The sequence below is a fragment of the Protopterus annectens genome, chromosome 4.part1, assembly GCF_019279795.1.
Source record: "Protopterus annectens isolate FY-2018-M chromosome 4.part1, PAN1.0, whole genome shotgun sequence".
NCBI classification, from domain to species: Eukaryota; Metazoa; Chordata; order Ceratodontiformes; family Protopteridae; genus Protopterus; species Protopterus annectens.
The window spans coordinates 435862132-435883052 of record NC_056734.1 but is presented as its reverse complement, the minus strand read 5'-3'; the positions used below and the strand labels follow the sequence as shown (position 1 = coordinate 435883052).

General features: G+C 45.0%; 1 protein-coding gene across 2 annotated transcripts in view; it reads right to left on the bottom strand.

Moving 5' to 3' along the window:
* The window catches only part of CUL3 (cullin 3), a 2974786-nt gene that overhangs the window by 1800482 nt on the left and 1153383 nt on the right, over positions 1 to 20921 (bottom strand). The window lies entirely within an intron of this gene.

The window sequence follows — 20921 nt, the reverse complement described above, 5'->3', positions numbered from 1 at the left end:
TTCTGGCTCCAGTGATAGCTTTCTTCAGGCTAAAAGGAATACAGATCTATCTTTATTTGGACGATTGCCTGATTCTGGCTCAAGGAAGGGACGAACTTCTTCATCATTTGCAATATGTGATAGCAGTGCTAAGATGCCTGGGGTATTCTGTGAACGAAATAAAGTCCAGTCTAGTACCCTCTCAGGACATGTGCTTTCTGGGTGTGAGACTGAATACAGCATCCCAGATGGCCTTTTGACCCGGACAAACAAAAGAATCTTCTTTACTTCCATCAATTGTCTCATCAGTCCAGGCTGACTGCAAGGACAGTCCTTCAAGCCTTGGGGTTCATGGCATCTTGTATTCTGGTGCTTCCCAATGCCAAACTGCATATGAGGAAGCTACAATGGTATCTCAAAATGTATGGACACAGCACTGCCAGGATATGGACACTGTCATTCAGATAATACCTTGCATTCAAAAGGAATTTTGTGGTGGGCTCAGGAATGTCACCTAAACAAGGGACTCTCTGTGACCCGTCAGATTCTAACGACAGATGCCTCAGACAAAGCTTGGGGAGCTCATCTAAATGGAAAGTGGATACAAGACACGTGGCATGCCAGACTACAACATCTACATATCAACTTGAAGGAGATGTTAGCAGTCCAATTTGCATTAATAGCTTTCAAGGATTTACTTCTTCCAGGGCAGGTGTTGATTCTAACAGACAACACAACTGTCATGTGGTACATCAACAAGCAAGGGGAACACATTCTTATCCTCTATGCAGGCAAGCAATGATTTTGTGGGAGACTGCTCTCAGTTTACAGCTAAATCTTCAAGCAAGGTTTCTGCCGGGAGCACAGAACTCCTTAGCAGATGAATTATGGATCCCCACGAGTGGAAATTGGATCCTCATGTATTTCAGAAATTGACAGTGTCATGGGGAACTCCAGACATAGATCTGTTCGCTTCTCCACTAAACTACCAGCTGCCAAAGTTTTGCACAAAAAGGTTTCATCCCACAGCCTGGAAAGTGGATGCTCTTTCTTTCAATTGGAGCAATCTTCATGTGTATGCCTTTCCACCTCTGCCTCTCCTCCCAAAGGTACTCCTAAAGGCCAGACAGGACAAGCCAAAGATGATTTTAATAGCTCCAGATTGGCCTCGACAGCACTGGTACCCATTACTGAGAAGTCTGGGAGCCTCCATGGCCTTTGCCTTGATTCCACACCTGCTGTCTCAGGAGAACAGTCATTTACTCAATGTCAAACTTCACTCTCTTCACCTAACAGCCTGGCATATTCTGTTTTGAACCCTGGAGGGTCTCAGCTTCCACAGCAAGTTTTGAATGTTATTTTGGAGGCCAGAAGGCCTAGTACAAGGAAAGTGTACGGATAAATGGAAGAGATTTTATTTTGGAGTACAGCAAAGGAATTTGATGTTTCTGAGCCTAGTTTAAGTGTGGCTCTTCAATATCTTACTGAGTTACTGGACAAAGGTTTGTCCTTCTCTTCTTTAAGGTTCATGCTGCAGCAATTTCTGCTCACTATGACTGTGACCCACCATTGTTTTCTCATCCTTTGTTCAAGCAATTTCTTAGAGGGGCAAAGAATATAAGACCCCCACGAGAGCTCCTACTCCTGCTTGGGATCTCAATTTTGTGTTGGAGAAACTCACTCTACAACCTTTTGAGCCTGCAGCTACTGCCGAGTTGAAATATTTATCATGGAAGACTGCTTTTTTGTTGGCCATTACCTCTGCAAGAAGGGTTTCTGAATTACAGGCCCTTATGACGGTTGAGCCTTTCTTAATTTTCCATAAGGATAGGGTATCTTTGTGTACTAATCCTTCCTTTATGCCTAAAGTGGTTTCTAGTGTGGCTTTAAACCAAACTATTCATTTGCCTACTTTTTATGCAAATCCCCAAAATAAAGGGGAAAAGATTTTGCACACTTTAGATGTACACAGGCAGTTGCGATATTATCTGAGCAGAACTAAAGGGTTCAGGCAGTCTCAGCAGTTATTTGTTTCATTTGCTTTGAGTTCTCAGGGCAAGCCTGTGTCAAAACAAACTATTTCTAAGTGGATTGGGTTTTGCATTGCTTTCTGTTATTCCCATCATGGTAAGGAGATTCCAGCTGGGATTAGGCCTCATTCCACTAGGGCTACTGCCACTTCTACAGCTTTTTAAGGGGTGGCAACTAAAGATATTTTGGAGGCAGCTACTTGGAGTTCAGTGCATACTTTCTCTAAGCATTATCACCTTCCACTTTACTCTAAATCTAGGGCTGGTTTTGCCACTGCAATTTTACAGGGCATTTTGGCAGCTCCTGCTGCTTTATAGTTTTGCCATCCTCCCTTACCTCTGCTTTGGGATTCTACCCAGTAAGGACTGCAGCAATGTGAGATGAAGAACATAGTACAGTTTTGTACCTACCATAAATGTAGATGTTCAAGATCCACATTGCTGCAGTCTCCTGTAGTCCAGCTCCTCCTTCCCTCTGTAGTTAGAGGCGGTTGTGTGGGTTGGGTTGTAAATATTGTGTATATTGTATATATTGTACATATAATTAGTGCAAGGGTGGTTGGTTGGTTTTGCTGTCTTTTGACCTTTAGGGTCTTCTGACATCTGGGGCAAGAAAAGACTGAGGATATGACGTCGGTCATGCGCATTTGTACCCTGACGTCCTGATGTCAGTCTTAAGCGCCTTGACCGACGTCAGCCTAATAACTTTGATATTCGGGCCGACCGAGGACAGCGGACTACCCAAGTGTAAGGACTGCAGCAATGTGGATCTTCGAACATCTACATTTATGGTAGGTACAAAACTGTACTTTTCTGGGTCAGCAGAAGGGTTTTTGAAAAGGAATTTATAAGAGTCAGGGACCCTGTAGTATCTGTCCGGCTTAACGGGAGCTGGAAGTAAGGAGTCAGGGGTCAGACTAGACTCTGAGAGCACATCATCTGCAATGTCTAACAGGTGGAATAGCTAGAGGCCTGTGTTGTGGTAGTAAAAGGAAGTCTCTGAGCCTCTTCTTAGATTCTGAAAAATCTTGGCTCTCCCAGTGGAAGTGCTCCCTCATGGTATGCAAGGGTTCCCCAAACGAGTAGTCCTCAGGAGGAGAAGCTGAAGGAATTGATTCTTCAGCATCAGAATCCTCATGGGGGGGAAGAGAATATTCCTGCTCAGAAGAGGAATCAGAAGGAATTGAAACCTGATCTGAAGATTCATAGTCTGTCTCTTGCCTAGGCCTCTTATCAGGAGGGGGATGAGAACCCCTGTTCAAGGTAATTAAGTCCTCGGCCATTTTGAGTATCTGTTTCTTGGGCATGGAGGCCTGTCCATGCGGCTGGTGAACTTGTTTCTTTGCCTTTAAAGGTGTTTAAGTCTTTGCCTTTGAAGTCTGTTTAATATATAATTGTTTGGGTCTGAATACACCTCAGAAGCCGATACCTGCTCAGCGGCTCCAGACCCATCTGAGGGATTAGTTGAGTTTCCAGTGGCCTGGCCGACTCCATGTGGGAGTCGATAGCGGCCTGCGACTCTAAAGTAGCAGGCGTCAGGGGCTGCGAAAGCACCTCAGTGAGAACCGGCGACTTGCTTAGGAGAAGCTTCGTCGGTTTTGGACCTCGTTTGCCTGTCTTTTTCTTTGCGTTTTTTGTGAACTCCGGTAGTCAGATGGCTATCCGACGACATTGTATAATTAAATCTTCATCCAAAATAGCTTAATGTAAACTCATACCAACGCTTAATAGTGCATTGGTTAAATCTAGCACAAAACCAACAATTAGAAACATTGTGGTCAGGGCCTAGGCAAGGAATACAGTAAGAATGAAAGTCCTTATGAGGTATTTGCTTCCCACAAGAAATACAATTATTAACTTTTCTGACATTGGTCTGGAGCAAGAAAAATGTTTCCCCAATGGGGTACTTAGCTTTTAATGAAGACTTCGGATCTGAAACTCGAACACGAAAATCTCAGGAGTCGGCCGACTGGCACTTGCGAACTGCTTCTGCCTCGGGCACCGCGCGGCAAGAAAGACTGAATAAAATGGTGTCTGCTGCATCTTTTATACCCCTGACGACCTGACGTCAGGGAAGAGGCGAGAGCAACGGACGTGGGACCCAAGACTTTGGAATTCAGGCCGACTGAAGGCAACCAGCCAACAGGATAACCCAAATGTAATGACTGCGACAGTGAAACACGAAGAACATCACATCATCCACAACATCTAAAACAGGGGGAATGGCTACAGGCTTGTGCTGAGGGAGGAGGAGGAAATCCCTGAGCCTCTTTTTTGATTCTGAGAAGTCTTGACTCTCCCAGTGAAAATGCTCCCTCAAGGTTTGCAAGGTTTCTCCAAATTAATAATCCTTGGGAGGAGATGCAGATGGAACAGACTCCTCAGCATCAGAATCCTCATAGGGAGGTAAAGATAATTTGTGATCAGAAGAGGAATCAGAAGAAATAGAAACCTGATCTGAAGATTCATAATCAGTGTCTTGCCGAGGCCTCTTACCTGGAGGGGGATGGGTACCCCTGATCAAGGTAATGACATCTTCAGCCATTTTGATAATCTGTTTTTTAGGCATGGAGGCCTGTGCACGTGACTCGTGCATCATTTTTTTTAGTTTTAGAAGTTGCTTTTGTCTTTGGTTTTGCAGCTGTCGTCGGTTTAATGTACAAAAGTTGAGGTCTGAATACACCCTCAGAAGCCGGTGCCTGCTCAGCGGCTCCGGACCCATCCGAGGGAGATACATCCGTCAGCCCAGTACCTTGAGCATCTTGCGGAATGCCGGACTCCACATGGGTGTCGGTAGAGGCCTGAGACTTGAAGGCAGCGGGTATCAGGGGCTGCGAAGACACCTCACTGAGTACCGGCGACTGGCTTAGGAGAAGCTTCGTCGGTTTTGGATCTCGACTGCCTTTCTCTTTCCTTTGCATTTTTTATGTACTCCGGTAGTCGGATTGCTATCCATTGACATTTCTGGGTAGTTAAATCTGTTTCCAAAATACTTTGATGCCAAAATATACAGACTCTTAATAGTGTGTTGGTTAAATCTAGCACAAAACCGACAGCCAGGCATGTTGTGATCAGGGCCTAGGCAAGCAATACTGTATAAATGGAAATCCTTATGAGGTATTTGCTTCCCACAAGTAATACAATTATTAACTTTTTCTGACATCTGTAAAAAGCAAGAAAAAAGTTTCCCCAATGGGGTACTTAGCTTTAGTGAAGACTTCGATTATGAAACTCAAACTCGAATATTTCAGTAGTCGGATGACCGGCACTTGTGAAATGCTTCTGCTTCGGGCACCGCGCAGCAAAAAAGACTGAAGAAAATGGCATCGGCTGCATGTTTTATTCCCGACGACCTGACGTCATGGAAGTGAAGACAGCAACCCACGCAGGACCCAAGACTTTGGAATTCAGGCCGACTGAGGGCAACCTGCCAGCAGATTACCCAAATGTAATAACTGCAACAGTGAGACACGAAGAACATCTACAATAAAGGTTCCATTACACGACGCACCAGCGAGGGGAGGAGGAGAGGGAAAGTACAGTTTTGTACCTACCATAAATGTACTGGATAGTATCTGCAGTCATAACAAATGGGTTGTCCTGTCGTCAGGCAGCCCTTCGGTCGGCCGGATTCCAAAGTCTGGGTCCGGCTTCGGCTGATGTCGCACTTCACCCGACGTCATCTCTGCTGGTCTTCGGGTATAAAGGCATCAGCCGACGCCATTTTCCTCAGTGTTTCTTGCCCCAGATGCCAGTTGCCCTCTTGGAAGGCTAAATTTTGGATAAATGCCAATGTTTCCAAACAAGGTAGAAGGCAAACACAAAAAATAAGCATGTATGTACATATATACAAACAAAATACACCATAAGAGACTCCCCCCCAGCTAGCTATTAGGAGGGTAAATACCCTAGGAGTACCACAGAGGGGAAGGAGGGTGGGTAATCCTGACTGCAGATGCTATCCAGTTCGGACATCTACATTTATGGTAGGTACAAAACTGTACTATGTCCTTCATGGATGCATCTGCAGTCATAACAAATGGGTAGAATACCATAGCCAAACTAGGGGTGGAGGAAGAAAAATTATGGTGTAGTTAGGATCCCTTGCAGTACAGCAGTGGCAAACCCTGCTCGGGATCTAGAGTATAGAGGTAAATTATAATGCTTGGCAAATGTATGCACGGAGGTCCAAGTAGCCGCCTCAATAATGTCCTTGGTTGCCACTCCTCGTAAGAAAGCTGTGGTAGTGGCTGTAGCCCTTGTAGAATGAGGTCTTATGTTCTGTGGAATAGGTTTTCCATGGTAGGAGTAACAGAATCTTATGCAATTTCCTATCCATTTGGAGATTGTCTGTTTGGAAATTGCTTTTCCTTCCCTTCCTGTTGCATAGGCTACTAAAAGCTGGTCAGTTTTCTGTTACTTTTGGTTCTGTCCAGCTAGTAGCGTAACTGCCTATGTAGATCCAAGGTATCCAGCAGTCTTTCCCGCCCTGTTCTGTGGATTGGGAAAGAAGGTAGGTAGGTGGATTGCCTGGTTTAAAGACACTCTGGATACCACCTTAGGCATAAATGTAGGATTAGTTCTCATGGACACCCTATCTTGATGGAAGATTAGGAAGGGTTGCACTGCCATTAAGGCCTGTAGTTCTGAAACCCTCCTTGCTGAGGTAATTGCCAGTAGGAAAGCAGTTTTACATGACAGGTGTTGCAGATCTGCTGTTGCTGCTGGTTCAAACGGAGGGAGTGTCAACTTTTCTAGCACAAAGTTCAAGTCCCATGCTGGTAATGGTGGTTTCCTAGGAGGTTTTACATTCTTGATCCCTCTGAGGAACTGCCTGAGTAGAGGATGCGAAAAGACAGGTGGATCGAAGCTGTATTCTGCTGAAATAGCTGATGAATGTATCTTGATGGAGGAATAGGACAGGCCTGTATGTAGAAGCTCTGCCAAGTACTCCAGAATGTTAGCAATATCTATGTTCGACACATCTTTTCCTCTTTCAGTACTCCAAATGACAAACCTTTTCCATTTTCCTGCATAGTTCCTTCTTGTTGAAGGTCTGCGGGCTTCAAGGATAATGTCTTTAACCCTTTGGGAAAGGTCTGGGTTAGTTGCTGCTATGTGATGTTCCAGGCAGTCAGTTGCAAGGTTTTAGGTTTGGATGCAAGATGTTGTAGTTGTTCTGAGTTAACATCAAAGGCATCAGGGTATTGACCACATTCTCCCGAGACATGCTCCTCAGCAATGGGTACCAGTGTTGTCTTGGCCAATTCGAGCTATCAAGATTATCCTTGGACGTTCCTCTTGACTTTCAGTAGTACCTTGTGCATCAAGGGAAGAGGTGGAAATGCATATGCTGTCAGGCCTTTCCAGCTGAAGGATAGAGAGTCCACCTTCCATGCAAGTGGGTGGAATGTCCTTGTGCAGAATTTTTTGAGCTGGTGATTGAGTGGGGATGCGAATAGATCTATTTGTGGCATTCCCCATTTCTTTGTGATGGCCTTGAAGATGTCCGGGTGTAGCATCCATTCGTGAGCATCCGAGGTGGTTCTGCTTAACATGTCTGCTAGGGTGTTCTTTTCCCGGCACAAATATTGCCTGTAACTGGATATTGTAGCTGAGAGCCAGATTCCAAAGATCCAATGTCATTCTGCATAGGGGGTATGCATGAGTGCCTCCCTGTTTGTTGATGTACCACATGACTGTGGTGTTGTCTGTCCTTATCATCAAATGGCCTTCTTTGAGGAATGGTCTGAATTTTTGGATTGCCAGTTTTACTGCCAGCATTTCTTTTTGGTTTATGTGCAGGTGCAGCTGGTCTTGAGTCCACAATCCTTGTATGCATTTGTCCAGCATGTGCGCACCACATCCTAGGTCTGAGGCGTCCGTTGTAATGGTTTGGCTTGCTCGAAAGTTGTGGAAGGGTAAGCCTGGGTTTGACTGGCATGCTTGAGCCCACCATAGGAACTCCTGTTTTAGGCATGGGATTAGTGGGATTTCTGTTTCTAAGCTGTGCCTGTGCTGAGACCATAAATTCTTTAGGTACCACTGTAGCTTTCTCATATGCAGTCTGGCATGTGGGACCAAGATTATGCATGATGCCATGAAGCCCAAGGCCTGCAGAACTTTTCTTGCTGTTAGTTTGTTCTGCTTTGTTAATGCCAAGAAGTAAAGAGGAGTTCTTTTGTTTTTCTGCAGTTAGGAATGCCATTTGTTTTACTGTGTCCAATTCCGCCCAAGAATGTTCTTGTTTGGGATGGTATCAGCCTTGACTTTTGTAAATTGACTGTGTATCCCAGGGCTTGTAGCAAGTAAATGACCCTTTGTAAATCTGTTGTCAGCTTGCTTTTGTTGTCCACTTGTAACAGGCAGTCGTCCAAGTATGGATAAATTTGGATTCCCTGTAGTCTGCAGTGAGCGATTACTGATGCCAGGCATTTTGTGAATACTCTGGGCGCAGTAGATAAGCCAAAGGGCAATGCTGAGAATTGATAATGCTCTGATCCTGCAAGAAATCTGAGGTATCTTCTGCAATTTGGTCGAATGGGGACGTGCAGGTATGCCTCCTTGAGATCTAGAGTTACCAGCCAACACTCCTTGCCCAGCATGGGAAGAAGTTGCTGTAGGGTCAGCATTTTGAATTTTGGGACAATGATGTATGTGTTTAAGACGGACAGGTCGAGAATAGGTCTCCAACTTTTCTCTTTTCTTGGTACTAGGAAGAGTCTGGAGTAGAATCCTTTGCCCTGTTCTGTTATTGGTACTCTTTCCACAGCTCTCATCCTTGTTAATTTCGCTATCTGCTGTAGAGCTTCTATTTTTTGATTTGGAGGTAGGTTTGGCATTCCTCTTTTTACTGGTAAGGTGTGGAAGTGGAACCGGTAGCCTTGGTCTATGGTTTGCAAAATCCACTTGTCTTTTGTGATGTAGTGCCAATTTTTCGAAAATAAGGCTAACTTTCCGCCTAAAGGTGCTGCTATTTGCTCCCTGGTAGGCGGTGTCAGAGCCAAGTCACTGTGATTGTCCTGTTGCAGTGGCAGTGGTTGTGTCTGTGCCTCGGTTATTGCCTTGCCACTGTCGCCTCTGTAGGCACCCCCCCTGGATTGATTTCTGCCTCTAGAGCGCCTATTCGTGCCCCTTTGGGACTTTGTGGAGTGTGGAAAGGACCAATTTTTGGCAGGCCAGTTCCTGCTAAACCTTGGGGGCTGAACCTGTAAGAAATCTTTAACTGTTTGTACAGATTTTACCTTTTCTTCCATTTTCTTCATTACTTGCTGGGCAGGTGTACCAAATAAACTGGCCTTATCCATAGGAGCATCTAACAGCTTTGCTTTAACATGATCCGGTAAGACCTGTTCTTTCAACCATGCATGCCTTCTTATCACTATGCCAGTCATGGCTGATCTAAATGAAGCCTCCAATGCATCATAGCCACATTTTAAGGAATGGTTACTAAACTGTTGGATGTTATTCACCATTTCTAATACATATTTCTTATCTAAGGATGCATCAGAGGACAGTTTTTTAGTTAACTGATCAAGCATAAACTCTTGGTATTGGATCATATGAAACTGACAGTTTAAAGCTCTAGCTGAGAGAGTAGCAGAGGTGTAAACTTTTTCCCCCCATCTCTCTAGGGACCTGGATTCCCTTTCAGAAGGAATAGGGTTTTTTGCTGTGGTCGAGGCTACTGCCTTAGGCCCCTGGGATATAGTTTCGGGATCTGCAAGTGGGGCCTTGTATAGGTGGTGATGAGTGTCTGGCACCCTGTAAAATCTATCTGGTTTGGCAGGGGCTGGAGGTAAAGAATCAGGAGCAGTGCAAACATCATTAAATGCATCGTCCACAACAGGCAGTACAGGAGGTATAGCTAAGGGCCTATGTTGTGGTAAGTGCAGAAAAGTCCTAAGCCTTTTTCTTGAATCTGAGAAATCTTGTCCCTGCCATTGGAATTGTTCTCTCATGGCATGTAAGGTTTCCCCAAAGGAAAATTCCTCTGGTGGAGAGGCAGCTGGAATGGATTCTTCAGCATCGGAATCTTCATAAGTAGAAAAGGAGCCTCTGGCTGGTCTGTAATGTCTGAGTCATCCGCAGAATCATCAGAGGACACTGGCTCGGGGCTCTGCTCTAGGTCTCTTTTCTGGGGGCTGAGAGGCCCTGTCTGGGTGAGATTGGGATCCCCTAATTAAGGATATTAAATCTTCTGCCAGAGTAAGCATTTGTGAACTTGAAGTGGGCCTGTGTGAGGGCCGCTTAACAGGCACTGATTTAACAGATTTGGCTGCTTTAGCCCTGGCAAAGGCCTTAATAGACATGGCTGCAGGAGGCCTAGCAGCACCACGTGCTGGGGTAGAGACATCCAAAGGGATGGTGTCTGATAAATCACTAGGAACCACAGTTGTAGGTAAAATTTCTGAGGCCGATTCAACTAAGGTAGCAGGAGCCTCAGTAGTAGTCATGGATTCGGCTGAAGATTGACCGTTTTCTCGGTTTCGCCGAAACCGAGACACTCATGGCTTGCTTAACCGTGGTTTCGCCGAAACCGCGACCGCGAGTGTCGGTCTTTTCTTTGCGCTTTTAACAATTTGGGTAGTCGGAGGATCCGACAGCATAATGTACGCAAAATCTGAGCCGAAAAACTGTTCAGCAACTCCGACCGACGCCTAAGCGCGTTCGTCGGTTGAAGGAAGCACAGGTCGAACAGGCTGCTACGTCGTGGTCTGGGCCTAAGCAAGGCAGACAGTAAGAGTGGAAATCTTTATGAGGTATTTGTTTCCCACAAGTTAAACAGTTATTGACTTTTTCTGACATCGGCTGAGGCAAGAAAGAGTCCCCAACGGGGGTACTTAGCTTTTAGAAGTCTTCGAAGTAGTATTCGGTAGTAGTAATCTCTGGATCTGACCGACCGGCACTTGCGAACAGCTTCTGCTTCGGGCGCCATGCGGCAAGAAAGACTGAGGAAAATGGCGTCGGCTGATGCCTTTATACCCGAAGACCAGCAGAGATGACGTCGGGTGAAGTGCGACATCAGCCGAAGCCGGATCCAGACTTTGGAATCCGGCCGACCGAAGGGCTGCCTGACGACAGGACAACCCATTTGTTATGACTGCAGATGCATCCATGAAGGACATCCTACACTAAACACTTACACTCAAAAATTTTTAGAAAAAAAGCTGCTTAAAAGCAGATAACCCACTCACTACTCAGAGCTCAGGAGACCACGATGCTTCAGCAAGCCGCGGCAAACGAGATCTGGAGGTTGGAAGTTAGTGGAGGTGTATTATGGGTAAGGGGAGGAGCTTGGAGCTCGGAGCAGATGCGAGTGCAATTGCCGGCTCGGATCGATACAGATCCAGTATCCCACAGGTTGAAGACCAAATGAAGTAAAACTACTTCAGATCTAATTTTATTAAACAGTCATATGCAACTAGGAGGTTAAAGTGAGTGGAATGACTGATAAATATTAGCTACACTCTCTACAAATGTTTTAGAGATTCAATGTCCTGCAACAGGTGCTCTTTTAGCTAAGTTTTGAAGTCAGTTAATTGTTGTGATGCATTTTCTGGAGTGAGATGTCCATGGAGCCAATGGCATAGTTTTAATATGGCACAGTCATGGGGTCGGTTATTAGTTAGGAGTCTGAATCTCCAGATTTTTGGTGAACTGCGGTTTTTGTAGGTATGTGAAAGGCCAGTTGGCATAGTGGCTAAGGTCTTCATCTCTCATGCACAAGGTATAAGATTCGATTCTGGCCTCCAGCTAATTCTTGTTTGGAGCTTGCATGTTTTCCATGTCAAACTCACCCATGAATGGCGCTGTAGATAGCAGCAAAGACTCTAGATTGTGCCTTATAGGGGGACGAGTTGCACAGACTAACCACTATGGGCATATACTGTGGTGAGCAGTATCCTCAAGACAGAAGACCATAGATCACAGACTGTGCGCCATGGCAAGACTAGCTACCCAATGCTGTAAAAAGGGTCTATATCACAAAATCGAACTTCCAAAACGTCGAATACGATAAGTTCGAACTTGGAAAATCAAATTCGGATAATATTGAAACTTCAAAAGAGCGAATTTTTTTCCCAGGGAAAAAATTTGCTGTTCTGAAAAACACACAACACAATCACACCAAACACCTTCAAAACCTACACTAAACCTAATATACACCACTATCTATGCACTATCCTTAAACCAGCCCTAAGCCTAAAGTCCGTCACTACCGCACACTTACCTGACCCGCGCCCTAACCCTAAAGTCCATCACTATCGCACACTTACCAGACATGCGCCCTAACACTAAAGTCCATCACTATCGCACACTTATCTGACGCACGCCCTAACTCTAATGTCCGTCACTACCGGTTCGTACACTTACCTTGACCCGGTCAGAAAATGCCGAAGCCGCAGAAACAGCCAACCAAATTCTTTCCCTGGGAAAGAATTCGGGTTTCCGTGGCTTCGACATTCTCAACTTCGAACTAACACGTTCGGCCTTCCGGTATTTAGCATTCTAAACGTTCGATTTCGCAATAGGAACCCTGTAAAAATACTACTCTAGTTCATTAAGTTTTGTTAACAAATGTCGCCAAATGGGCATGGGTATTTGTCAGTGATAAATGGGTTGAGGACCCAGGCTATGAGACATACATCAGGGAACCATGCTAATGATGGGAGAGGTGCATGTGCTCATATTGGCCAGTGTGCCCCCACCATAAAGCCCATATGTCCTGAGTCAATAAGCTACTGGCCAGATAGTGAACAAATAGCTCAGCTTCATTTATCTGGCATAGCTATGGTTTTATGACCAGCTCTCCTTCAACAATCAACCAGCCAAACAAACAAAGAATTGCTACACTCGGTGTAAGTAGCAGAAACTGATGCAGTGGTTTATCAACTTTGAAATTAACTGCTTTGAAATAGCCTTTCCTTCTGATCCTGCAGCATATGACACTAGTAATTGCTCAGTTTTTCTTAGAGCTTTAGTCCTGCTCAAGTACAATCTTAGCTGTCTGTGTACATCCAAGGAATGCAGAATTCTCTTCCCTTTCTTCTGCAGATTTGGATAAAAAGTTGGCAGATGAATTGTTTGGTTAAGAGCCACAATGGAAACCACCTTAGGCATAAAAATAGGATTTGTCCTCAGAGACATCCAATCCGGGTAAAATATAAGGCTCTACAGCCATGAGGGCCTGTAGCTCTGAAACTCTTCTTGCTGAAGTAATTGCGAGTAACACAGCGGTCTTCCATGATAAGAACTTTACATCAGCGGTAGCAGCGGGTTCAAATGAGGCAGGGTGAGCTTTTCCAACACATAATTGAGGTCCCATGCAGGTAATGGCGATCTTCCAGGGGGGCTTAATTTTCTTGCTCCTCTAAGATACTGCTATAGTAAAGGATGAGAAAAGAGAGTGGTGGTTCTGTGTTGTAATGAGCTGAAATGGCAGAGGCATGGATTTTGATTGATGAGAAAGATAGGCCTTTGTCAAGCATCTCAGTTAAGTATTGTAATATCTGAGGAATATTTGGTTCTGCTGTATCAGTTCCTTGTGCTCAATTCCAAGCACAGAATCTCTTCCACTTGTCAGCATAAGATTTTCTAGTACTAGGCCTTCCGGCTTCCAAAATGACATCCATCACAGCTTTACTGAGAGGTGTTGTTTGTATGATTACATGATTAGCCATGCTGCCAGGTTTAGAGTCTGTAGTTGATTGTGCAGGATTTGACTGTTTTGCTGGGACAGTAGTTGTGGTCTTTGAGGCAAGGGCCATGCTGGGTATTGAGACAAGTTCCTTAGGATTGGGTACCAGTATTGGCGGGGCCAGTCCGGGGCAATTAATATCATCTTTTGCTTCTCTTGTCTGACTTTTAGGAGGACCTTGGGTAGAAGAGGCAGAGGAGGAAAGGCATAAACTTTCCATGCTTGTCTGTGATAAGTCCTTGCATAGAATCTTTTCAATTGATAATTCTGAGGAGAGACAAATAGATCTATGTCTGGGCTCCCCTATTCTCTGTTATCATGCTGACGACTTGTGGATTTAGTTTCCACTCGTGAGGATCCATAAGGTTTCTGCTTAAATCGTCTGCCACAGTGTTCTGTTTTCCTGGCAGGAACTGGGCTTGAAGATGTACTTGGTAGGTCAAAGCTGTGCCCCACAGTGCCATGGCTATTCTGCAAAGGGGGTATGAATGTGTGCCCCCCCCCGCTTGTTTATATACCACGACTGTGGTGTTGTCCGTCTTTATCAGTAGTTGTCCTGGATGAAGGAAGTCCTTGAACGCTGTTAGGCCATTTTGAACAGCTAGCATCTCTTTCTGGTTGATATGTAGATGCATTTGATTTGGGGCCCATATGTCCTGAATGCATCTTCCTGCCATGTGGGCCCCCCAGGCATAATCTAATGCGTCTGTTGTTAACGTTTGGCTGGCAGGGGGTAGAGTGAAGGTCCGTCCCATGCTTTGGTGACAGGCCTTTTCCCACCATAGAAACTCCTGTTGCAGGCAGGGAATGAGAGGAATCATTATTTCCAGACTACGTGAATGTTGACTCCATAAACTTTTTAGGTACCATTGAAGTTTCCTCATATGCAGTCTTGCATATGGAATTAGTAGGATGCAGGATGCCATGAAGCCCAGAGCCTGCAAAATTTGTCTTGCAGAAGACTGGGTTTTTGTTACCATCAGTTTGAAGTAGTCAGTTGCCTTTGTCTGGCGTAAGGTAAGCCATCTGGGCAGTTGTATTCAAGCTTGTACCCAGGAATGTTATCTTTTGAGCGGGCACCAGTTGTGATTTCTTTTCGTTTATTGTGTACCCTAGGCATGTTAGAAGCCTTTTCACAAATGCCAGATGTCGAAGAAGAGTGTCCTTGTTCTCTGCTTGAATGAGACAGTCGTCCAAGTAAGGATACATTTGTATACTTCTTTGTCTGCAAAATGCAATTACTGGTGCCAGGCACTTTGTAAAGACCCTGGGCACAGTAGATAAGCCAAAGGGCAGTGCAGAGAATTGGTAATGCATTAAGCCAGCCTTGAATCTGAGGTATCTTCTGCACGATTGTCTTATTGGGACATGCAGGTATGCCTCTTTTAGATCCGTCACCAGCCATGCATTCTTGCCCAGCATGGGCAGAAGCTGCTGCAAAGTCAGCATTTTGAATTTTGGAATGTCCAGGTATGTGTTCAAAATTGACAAATCCAGTATTGGCCACCAGGCCTTGCCCTTTCTGGGTACCAAGAACAGTCTTGAGTAAAAACCTTGTCCTTTTTCCTGTTCTGGTACTGGTTGAATGGCCCCCATATTCATGAGGGATGTAACCTGTTTCTGTGCCTCTGCCCATTGATTTTTGGACAGATCTGGCCAACCGTTTGCCATTGGCAGAGTGTGGAAATGGAATCTGTATCCCTGTGATACGATGTTTAGTATCCACTTGTCCTGGGTTATTAACTGCCAATTTTGAGAAAAAAGTGCTAATTTTCCCCCTAAGGGTGCTGCCAAAAGATAAGTGCTTGGTGTAGGCAGAGGGAAGTCACTGGGGCTGTTTTCTCTAGGTTTGCGCTTTATCTCCCCCTGATTTGGAGGTAGATGCACCCCATTGCTTTGACATGTATGAATCTTGCACCTGGTATCTGGAGCCCTTTGGGCATCTGGATTTGCCCCTTTGAGCTCTGTCTGACACAGGAAAGGACCAATTTTTTGTAAGCCAGTGTCTACTGAATCTAGGTGGCTGCACTTGTAAGAAGTCTTTAACAGTTTGCATAGACTTAGCTTTGTCTTCCATTTTCTTTAAAACCTCTTCTGCCTTAATACCAAACAAAGAATCATGCTGTAAAGGTGCATCTAGCAATTTAGCTTTAACATGATCAGGCAAATTTAGTTCCTTCAACCAGGCATGCCTCCTAATCACAGATCCAGTAACTGCAGCCCTGCAGGAGGCCTCTAAGGAATCAAAACCACATTGCAAAGTATGCTTTCCAACTTGCTCAGCTGCATGCAATAATTCCTGTAATTCTTTATTTTTTGCACATTCTGAAATCAACATAATTTTCTGTTTCAGCAATCCCATAACATGCTGTTGGTACTTAAGCATATGAAATTGACAGTTTAAGGCCCTGACTGCCAAGGTTGCAGATGTATAAACCCTTTTTCCCCATCTGTTTAGTGCCCTTGAATCTTTGTCAGAGGGGATAGGATTTTTTGCTGTTGAGGCCTTAACTCCCTTTGGACCCTGTGAAATAGTTTCAGGATCAGCAGCAGGGTTTCTAAATAAAAAATTATGAGAGTCAGGGACCCTGTAATATCTATCTGTCAGGCTTACTGGGAACCGGAGGTAAGGAGTCAGGGGTCAAGCTCGACTCTGAAAACACATCATCCACAACGTCTAAAAGGGGGAATGGCTAAAGGCTTGTGCTGAGGGAGGAGAAGAAAATCCCTGAGCATCTTTTTTGATTCTGAGAAGTCTTGACTCTCCCAGTGAAAATGCTCCCTCAAAGTATGCAAGGTTTCTCCAAATGAATAATCCTCAGGAGGAGATGCAGATGGAATAGACTCCTCAGCATCAGAATCCTCATAGGTAGGTATAAATAATCCCTTATCAGAAGAGGAATCAGAAGAAATAGAAACCTGATCTGAAGATTCATAATCAGTGTCTTTCCTAGGCCTCTTATCTGGAGGGCGACGGGTACCCCTGATCAAGGTAATAAGGTCTTCAGCCATTTTGTTCATCTGTTTTTAGGCATAGAGTCTTGTACACGTGGCTCAAGCTTCGTTTTTTTAGTTTTAGAAGATCTTTTTGTCTTCGGTTTTGCAGCTGTTTGATATATAAATGTTGAGGTCTGAATACACCCTCAGAAGCCGGTGCCTGCTCAGCGGCTCTGGACCCAACCGAGGGAGACACATCAGTCGGTCCAATACTTTTGAGTATCTTGCAGCATGCCGGATTCCACATGGGTGTCGGCAGAGGCCTGCAACTCAAAGGTAGCGGGCATCAGGGGCTGCGAAAATGCCTGAGTACCAGCGACTGGCTTAGGTGAAGCTTCATCGGTTTTGGATCTCGACTGCCTTTCTCTGTCCTTTTCTTTGCGTTTTTTATGTACTCCGGTAGTCGGACTGCTATCCGACGATATTTCTGGGTACTTAAATCCGTTTCCAAAATACTTAGATGCAAAAATATACCGACGCTTAATAGTGCGTTGGTTAAAGACAGCCAGGCATGTTGTGATTAGGGCCTAGGCAAGGAATAAAGTATAAATGGAAATCCTTATGAGGTATTTGCTTCCCACAAGTAATACAATTATTAACTTTTTCTGACATTGGTAAAAAGCAAGAAAAAAGTTTCCCCAACAGGGTACTTAGCTTTAGTGAAGACTTCGGTTCTGAAACTCAAACTCGAATATTTCAGTAGTCGGCAAACCGGCACTTGCGAAATGCTTCTGCTTCTGGCACCACATGGCAAGAAAGACTGAAGAAAATGGCGTCGGCTGCATGTTTTATACCCCTGACGACCTGACGTCATGGAAGAGAGGACAGCAACCGACGCAAAACCCAAGACTTTGGAATTCAGGCCGACTGAGGGCAAACTGCCAGCAGATTACCTAAATATAATGACTGCAACAGTGAAACACCAAGAACATCAGTAGTGCGAAGGACTTCCTCGGAAGCCAATGCCTGCTCAGCGGCTCCAGACCCATCCAAGGTAGAGACGACCGCAAGATCCTTAGTTGAAGAAGAGTTTTGCGGCATACCGGACTCCAAAAGGGTCTCGGTAGTGGACTGTGAATCCAAAGAAGTGAGCATCAGAGGCTGCGGAAGCGCCTCACTGAGGACCGGAGAACTGACGACTAGCTTAACGGAAGCATCCGTAGGTTTGGACCTGTGCAGTCTGTCTCTGTCTTTATCTTTACGTTTTTTCGGAAGATCTACTTCAGAAGGCTTACTGAAGCCATATCGGAATTCGAGGACTATAAGCGAAAATATCTGGGTACAATAAGGGCCTGATGACGGATAGTTCTGGCTTTGAGCAAAGCACAGAAACGAAAACGGGGAAATCATGGTCTGGGCCTAAACAAGTGACGCAGTAAGAATGAAAGTCTCGGTGTGGTATTTGCTTTCCACAGGCGAGACAACTATTAATGTTTTCTGACATATCAGTTAGTACAAGAAAAAAGGATCCCCAATGGGGTACTTAGCTTTAGAAGACTTCAACTTCAATTTGGTAGATGAAACTCAGGAAGCGGCCGACTTACACTTGTGCAAATTGCTTCTGCTTCAGGCTCCACGGCATGAAAGACTGGTGTAATGGTGTCGGCTGCCTTACTTTATACTACTGACAACCTGACTTCAGTCCTGAAGTGATAGCAACCGAAGCAGGAATACTAAGCCTCTGGTATTCGGGCCGGCCAAGGGCTACCCTGGCAGGGATAACCCAAATGTGATGACTGCAACAGTGAAACATGAACATCCACATTTCAAGAAGTGCCTGTCTACCTGTAAGGCTTCTCTAACAAAGTCCTGCACCTCCTTGTATAAAATTCTAACATGGAATCAAGTTTTGTTAACATTTTGTCATAAAATTATCCCAAATATTTTATCATATGAAACTGCCAACTTAATGCTCTCATGGCTAGGGCAGCAGACGTACAAATCTTCTTGCCAAACCTGTCCGGGAGTCTGCTCTCCTGGTTATTAAGTAATGGGTGCCAGGACAGCCCTTTGGGAATTCCCTTCAGTAATTTCAGTGGAGACTACAGAGGGAATCACTGTAGAATTTTCTGCAGAGATGCTTGTGCGTGTCAAGTACCCTATAAAATCAATCTGGTTTCCTAGGAGCAAGTGGTAAGGAATCCAGATGAAGGGCTATAACCTCAAACACGTTGTCTAGTACTATATCTACATATAGCCAATGTTCTAGGCAACGGCAAAGCTTAACAGTGCTTTGTAATGTGCCTGAGCTTGGGAGAACTGCTTACTTTCCCAGTTAAAGGCTGTCTTCATCTTCTGTACTGTGGTACTGAAATAAATGTCTTTGGGTGGGGAGGCAGACGACAGTGTCATCAGAGTCTGAATATGGATAGGTTTGTGGGTTGCAAGTGACTAGAGTAGAAGAATTCATCCCCATCTTAAGAAGATGACAAGTCTTCCATCCCTTGGAAAGCTATATCTCTAGTCCTTTTGGTTGGACCCAGGGAGACTTGAGAAGTCTGTGAATTTTCTCCAGTTTTAATGACTGCCTTGAAATCCTGTGCTATATTAACCAGGTCTTAGACTGTGGCTTGCAGCCTGGAGGCCGAGGGCAGAAGTGAAACCACAGTAGGGGTACATTTTAGTTTTACCAGTTGTTTGACAGGCGAGGCTGAGGGGATGTGGTTGACTGAGAACGACTTCAGAAGGAACATCAGTAATCAACAGACGTGAGAGGACTCCTTGTGGAACTAGTTCTTGGACATGAAAAGCTGATGCCTGTGCAGCGATGTCAGCCTCAACTGACATGCAAGCAGTGGTGGTAGTTGTAGGAAGGCAAGGGACTGTGGCAGCCTCCCAAGGGATTGTACCAGAGGGTTCCGGCCTAGCAGCCACTGGTCCCTGGGGGCTGCAAAGTCACCTCAAAGTCCTTGGTCGACTTAGGGAAAGGCACAATCAATTTTTTTCTATCTTTTCACTTTTTTTGGGAAAACAGCGGTGCTCGTCAGTGAGGCAGTGGAACCTGCAGAAGAGTGGGGTTGCGACACTACCAACGAAGCTGACAAGGATTCCATATGTGCAGCAAGTACCTTGGCCCTACATTCAAGAGTTTTTGCACAGACTTTAGCACCATCAGAACAGTTATAGACATTGTGTTCAGGCCTCAAGCAAAACAAGTGAAAATCTTTATGCAAGATTTGGTTCCCACAGGACAAACTTCAATTAACTTTCTGAACATTAACTAGAGAAGAAATTTCCCCCAATGGGGTACCTATCTGTCTGGAAGCGGAGGAAAGTACAGTTTTGTACCTACCATAAATGTAGATGTCCGATAGGAATGCATCTGCAGTCCTTACAAATGGGTTGTCCTGTCGTCAGGCAGCCCTTCGGTCGGCCGGATTCCAAAGTCTGGGTCTGGCTTCGGCTGGTGTCGCGCTTCACCCGACGTCATAGCTGCAGTTTTTCGGGTATAAAGGCATCAGCCGATGCCATTTTCCTCAGTGTTTCTTGCCCCAGATGCCAGGTGCCCTCCTGGATGGCTACATTTGGATAAATGCCAATGTTTCCAAATAGTAGAGAGCAAACACATAAAATAAGCATGTATGTACATATATACAAACAAATACACCATAATAGATCCCCCCCAAGCTACCTGAAGGATGGCAAATACCCTAGGAGTACCACAGAGGGGAAGGTGGGTGGGTAATCCTGACTGCAGATGCATTCCTATCGGACATCTACATTTATGGTAGGTACAAAACTGTACTATGTCCTTCAAGGATGCATCTGCAGTCCTTACAAATGGGTAGAATACCATAGCTAAACAAGGGGAGGAGGAAAAGGAGAGATTATGGTGTAGTTAGGATCCCTTGCAAAACAGCAGTGGCAAAACCTGCTCGGGATCTAGAGTATAAAGGTAAATTGTAATGCTTGGCAAATGTATGCACGGAGGTCCAAGTAGCAGCCTCTATAATGTCCTTGGTAGCCACTCCTCGTAAGAAAGCTGTGGTAGTGGCTGTAGCCCTTGTGGAGTGAGGCCTGATGTTCTCTGGAGTTTTCTTTCCATGGTAGGAGTAACAAAATCTAATGCAATTTCCTATCCATTTGGAGATTGTCTGTTTTGAAATTGGTTTTCCTTCCTTTCCTGTTGCATATGCTACCAGAAGCTGGTCAGTTATTCTATTGGACTTGGTCCTGTCCAGGTAGTAGCGTAATTGTCTATGTACATCCAAGGTATG